The following is a 6,000-nucleotide window of genomic DNA, read 5'->3' on the forward strand; positions in this document are numbered from 1 at the left end:
ATAAGTTTCGAAAGCTCGGCGCGAATTTCAAAATATACCACTTCGAAAATACGAGTGCAGTTTTCATTGAGAGCTTCGCCGTCGAAACAAAAGCACGCGGACGGCCACGAAGGAAGGGGTGAGAGGAGGAAGAAGAAGAAAACAGTGCAAAAGTTGCGCGCGATGTATAAATAGACGAAACGGTATAGAACGCGCCGGACTACGCCAATTCGATCGTGCTCGCGAGCCCGGGAAAAAGCTCGTCGGATTTCGCGTTTTAATTATCCGCTGAAATGGAGAGCCGAAGCGTATGGCTGTAACGTATCATCTCCACAGCTGTCGCGTAAACTCGGATAATGGTCTTTTAATTTACAGCCGGACCGACGAGCGCCGCTTTTCTTTCTCCCCGCGACGTAATGGAGTGTATTGGATTACTCCCGTTTGTATGTAGTGTACGTGTGTGTGTGCGGGCATCGGTATTATCGGCGACTCTTACAATTAGCTTTCTCTCTCTCAACGTTATATATATATATATATATATATATATATATATATATATATATATATATATATATAGTGGGGAGCTTACGATGGAAAAATTGTTCGCCCTCGCGGACGTGGAAGTAATCTACTTCGCTCGGATTTTACTCTTTTCCGCAGAAAAGTTGCTGTGTATACCAGCGCATCAGTGTGTCAATTAGCTTTTTAATAATCCGTCGCTCCGCGTATACGGAAATGCGAGATTCAGCTCTTCCTCGTTATTCACGTACGATCTCGCTGTGGAATTTATAATAAAAAAAAATAGGGGAATTAGTAAACCCGAGCTTAGATACTCCTTGTCCTCCCTGCCGGCAACGAAAACAAAGGAAGCACCGCACGATCGCAACCTGAGACTTTAATTGCCCTCGTGAGAGATTACAAGCCGTGCAGTGCTGCTGTACGCGTAGTAGAATTAGTTTTTGTCGATGAGCCCAGCGCGTCTGCGTTTGATTTTTTGCTCTTCCTATGCATACACACACACCCCCGGTGGCAACTGTGTACACACAGCCACAAGCACACACAGGCGTGTATGGAAGGAAGAATGTCGTACGTGACGAGGAGCGAAAGGGCCCCCGGCGAAACGCGAGACTCTACCGAATAGACAAGTGCGCCGGAGTTACGTGTAGCTGTAGATACGACAAAGAGAGAGAGAGAGAGAGAGAGAGAGAGACAGAGAGCAAGAATGTCGCGGGCGGAATGAGGTGGTTAACTTTAATCTATCAATATTCTATTCAAAAAACAGCATAAATCGTACTAATATATTATACATATAGCCAGAGCGTCGCTTAAGGTAACAAATTAGCCATTAAGAATTATCTCGACTGCACGCGATCTCCTCGGAAAAACTCATCTCGTCCCCTCCCCCGAAGAATCGCCCGCGAGAGATAAAGTGGACTCACGTGCTCGGCCGTAAGGCAGTACTATAAGAGAACGAGGGTAGAAAGAAACAGAGCCGGAATATTAGGATAGCCTACTGCAAGCTAACGAGACTCTCTCTCTCTCTCTCTCTCTCTCGCACTCTATACCGCATCGCGAATTCGGATCTAGAAAAAAGCTATCGTCGTCTGCGCTGAATAAACACGTCTCTTCTTGGCCTAGTAGATGAGGTGCGCCGCGAGATAAAGCCGCGGCTCTTTCGAAATTAATAAGCTTTCCCCGTCATGTCTTCTTCAAATATGCGCGCTGAGGTTTCGAGTAAAGTGGACATAGACACTGACGCTCTCTTACCCTTACAGAACATTTCGTGGCTCATTGTGTGCAGCGAGAACGCGGAAAAATGTAGCGGAGCGATAATGAGCTCTCTTTATCCTCGATCGAGCGAGAAGAGCTAGCGAGTGTTATTTTTAATTAATTCTACGTGTATGGACAGCGGACTTTTGTGGGTTTCAATGGGGGAATATATTCACTTTTCACTGGCCGAGCGAACGGTTATTTTTTCACATTTCTGACTTTTACTCTAATTAAAGGATGTCTCGAATGTCACTTTTTTTTTTTATTTTACAAGCCTCGTAGTTTTTCAATGAGTACAACGTACGCACTCGAAGCGCGCGCAGCTTTTTCCCGGAACACGCGTTATCGCGAATTATCACAGGCTCTATAGCCGCGAAAAAAGATAGAGGCCCATCAGTCGAATTAAAAGACCGACCGCGAAAAAAGCTCGGGTATACCAACGGGGAAAAAGTCAGAGGGGGTAGGTATAGCTTTCGATCCATCGCGCGTGAATATATCGGTCGTCGCGCGCAACAATCCGGCGTTGATCAAGCCACGGCATCTCAAAAAAAAAAAACAACTATATACCCAAAGCCGAGTCGTCGCCGCGAGGTCCGTCGCGAAAATTAAAAAAGCTCTATCCGAAAAAGTACACGTGCACAAAGAGCCGCCACCGCCGTCGTCGTGCGCAGATACCCATCTCACACACGCGTATAAGAGGAAAGAACGTGCGCGCGTGTCATTCAGCGACAAAAAGCAACGGCGCGTCCATTCAGAGCGAGCTTTGGGGTCTAGGACGTAATAGGCGGGCTTTTTGAATGTGTGTATAGCCAAGAGAGACAGCTCTCGATTATCTAGCCACACTATGTGCAGCACTGCTGCGGTTTGGACGCGATACTTCGGTCACGGGCTGTGTGCCGTCCAGATGCAGCGGAACGTTGCGCAGAGGGCCGAGGCGAAAAATAGAAGGATATAATCAAAGCGTATAAACGGGAGAGTTCATCGCTCGCGAGTGAAATAAAACGAGCATTTCGCCGGCGAAATATTCGGCGAAAATAATCCGCGCTAATTACCCCCAGCCGGGCGATAAAAAGCGCGAGAGCCCGTGAAATCCCGGCCGGCATTGTCTTCCGCCGTTCTCATGCGCTTCTCTCAGCTTCGAATATTCCCAAATCCATCCTAAATAAACCGGGCGAGAGCGCTTGCCGTAAACTCGATTCCGATAGCGGCGGCGGCAATTCAAACGAGACTATGCACTCCCACCCTCGCCACCGCGTGTTTATACAAAGGCGGATCGTATGAAAAACGGCGGGAAGTTTGAATGCCGAGTTTGTAGCAGCACTAATCGCGAGATTTTTTTCTCTTGCCCCGCGAGTCGAGAAGAGGGCAAAACGTGAGGGAGTAAGGGCTGTTCTTTCAGTTCCTCGATGCGGCGTATTCAAGGCGGTCGCTTTGTCAAGTGTCGCGTTCGATTCGGTCGACTTTTTTTCGGGGAGGAAGTTCTTGTTTTTTTGAAATTTGTTTTCCATCGAACCTTCTGTTCCATTCCGAACGAACTTCCTCCTCGAAAGCTGGCGCGGTTTATTGTTCGATTTTCGGCTCCTTTCATCGCCGCGTCTCTAATTACGCGATTGAATTTGCATTTCCCACGCGCTGAGAAACCTCTGCGTCGTCGACTTTCTTTTCGATTTATCATTAATCGCGAGATTACAAGCGGCGCCGTGTAATTGTAGTCCTCATTAAAACTCGAAATTTCATCATGGCATAACACGAGCGTTAATTAAATTTCATATACATCGAGAGGAGGGCTTCTAAGCGGCGAATCGATAAATCCATCACACTCCCGAACAATCCGAAAACTCTAGGTACTCGAGCAATCGTAAAATCACGACGTCGCTGGAAATAAACGCTCTCTCAGTCGGCCAATTAGAAAGGTCTAATAAGACGCAATGTTACGCGTAATAAAGCGAAAGCAGTTGCCGCGATCCGTCAGTGTCCTGTCAAAATTGTGTATACAGCGGGATGTGTGTCGTTGAACCGAGAGCGAGACTCGCTGTACGTATACACATAGAGGGAGGAAAGAGTGAGAGAGGGCTTTATTAGTAATGGGCCGCACGAGCGCGCCGCGAGCGTGTGACAACTCATTAATAAGCCAGCCGATCGAGTTTAATTAGACGCGGCTGCTGCTGGCTTTTGGTTCTCTCTCTCTCTCTCTGGCTTTGATTTTGAGCGATAAACGCGCGCATTTCCGGAAAAATCGTCAGCGGCTTCGTTACACGACGGATTTACTTTTGCTCCGATGCGTCATCGAGTGTGTGAAATCGACGCTTTCGAAAAAGCTCTCTCCCTCTCAGCCAAAATCCTCACGTCTTCGAATTGCCGCATCGATTCGCCGCAGAACAGCACCGCAGGCGGTCGCGCAATTAACAGACAGAGAGAGCGGGATATTCGAAACACGGCACGCGGGCGATCGGTAGTATACAAGCGCGTCCCAGTCATAGCGATAATGCTCTAGCGTTTAATTATTCTAATCTCGTCTCTCTCTCTCGCGGCCCGGCATTGATCGCTCAATCAAGCGTCCGCGGGTATAAATCATCGGCGCGTATCTCAGGCTTATCGGCGCTTTATTAGTCGCTCGCGGAATTACGAGGAGAGAAAGGTCAAGCTATGGCGGAGGAACATTTATGACCGACGATAAATGCCAGCGTCAAGTGCTTTTCAATTGGGATAATCACTCGGGGCTGCTCTGCTGCTGCTGGCGCTGTGTGGAAGTTTCCCGTATCCGCAGGCCATAGAATTTCGCAGAGCTTTCGGGAGCTGCTCTGCTGTTGCTCCGCTATATTCCCGGGAAATTAGACCCTCCAGGTATTCGCGGACGCGGGAACCTCGTTATTCTTAAGCTGCGCGAGCGGGGATTTCGCTCTGCGTTGATTCGACTCGACGCTTTAAACGCGCGCTTTATTTTTTTCGGCCTCGCCGAGAAGGAGCATTGAAAAATCGAGGAAATTCTCCATGGAAAGGTGAAACGCGAGTCGATTGCAAACCAGCGAGTTTCCCCTTGCCCAAAGCCAACAGTTCAATCAGCTCTGTATTCCCCCCGAAGTTAAAGCAAAGCAAACTCACCTCGTGCGCGCGGCGGCGCCGACTGCGTGACAGGCAAAAGAAGTCGCGTTCACCACCTCCTCTCGACTCTCCCGCTCGTTCCTCCCTTCGTCTCATCCATTTCACTGCAACGCGTACGTGCGGCGATAGCGCTGGATACGATTCACCTCCTTCGCTCGTAATAATCCCGGAAACTCTGGGGCTTATGACAATTTCTATAAATAATCATATCGCGCTCGCGCGTCTTTACACTTTCGCCCCGTGTGTCCTACGCATCAGCACGTGCGCTTGCAAGCTCGGCTCGCGACCGACTGGAATACTCTTCTGGCCTCTCTGAACAGACTGTCGCCGAGGGGGGAGGCACACGCGACACACCGAACTTTTTTCCAGCGAGAAAAAATCACAGTGGTATAGGTAACACGTGCGCGATTATTGCCGGAACAGGAGAGAGCGAGTTGACAAATGGACCACCGGCGCATATGGCGCGTCGCGCACGACTGAGAGCCGAGAGAGCTGTGCCGGGCCATCCTCTCGACGCGACTCGCCCCCACCACTCTTGGATCTCTCTCCACCGCTCACCCCACGCGTGCGCCTAGGTACACTCTCTGGGATGCTGCCGCGCTGTCTGTGCTGTCTTCTCTCTGGACCGACGACGTCTCTCCGTGTACACTCGCGCGGAGAGGGCTGGCTACTGCTACACGGATACGCGTGTGGCGGGAGATTTTTTTCTTCTCTACCGCTGTATTTGCCTTCTTTACCTGCGACGCTTTTTTAGACTGCTGTTTGAATTTGCCCGGCTTTGAGGTTTCTCGCGATCGCGCATCCGTTTGCGAAGTATTGAAAAAGAAATTGGAGACAGCTCTTTCATCAATTACTTCCATCAGCGGGGGGAGGTTTAATTTTTAACGTCGATGCCGTCGGCCTCTAATTCCTTCCTCCACCGTCTTTTCGACTTTTGTCTTTCGCTCGCTCGTGTGTGCTATTGGCTTTTCACTGTCGTGTTTGTCTTTTCCGTTCGCCGGCTTGTTTTACTTTCTTTGAAGTTGTTTTTCCCGGCTTATTTACCTGCTCCCCGCGAGATCTTTCAATATTTCACGTCCTATTACGGATCTCTCTTTCCGCATCAAAGTTTCATCGGCGCCTGATCGAAGGTTAACTTGATTTAATTAT

General features: G+C 49.2%; 1 protein-coding gene across 1 annotated transcript in view; it reads right to left on the bottom strand.

Annotated features, from left to right (window-relative positions):
* Positions 1 to 5,340, bottom strand: part of LOC100680281 — a 37,684-nt gene extending 32,344 nt beyond the window's left edge. The window contains exon 1 of the mRNA XM_003425282.4: positions 4,852 to 5,340. The gene's annotated coding sequence lies outside the window, so the exon portion shown is untranslated. The remainder of the gene's footprint in view (positions 1 to 4,851) is intronic.
* Between the last annotated feature and the right edge of the window lie 660 nt (positions 5,341 to 6,000).

Source organism: Nasonia vitripennis, chromosome 5, assembly GCF_009193385.2.
Source record: "Nasonia vitripennis strain AsymCx chromosome 5, Nvit_psr_1.1, whole genome shotgun sequence".
Lineage (NCBI taxonomy): Eukaryota > Metazoa > Arthropoda > Insecta > Hymenoptera > Pteromalidae > Nasonia > Nasonia vitripennis.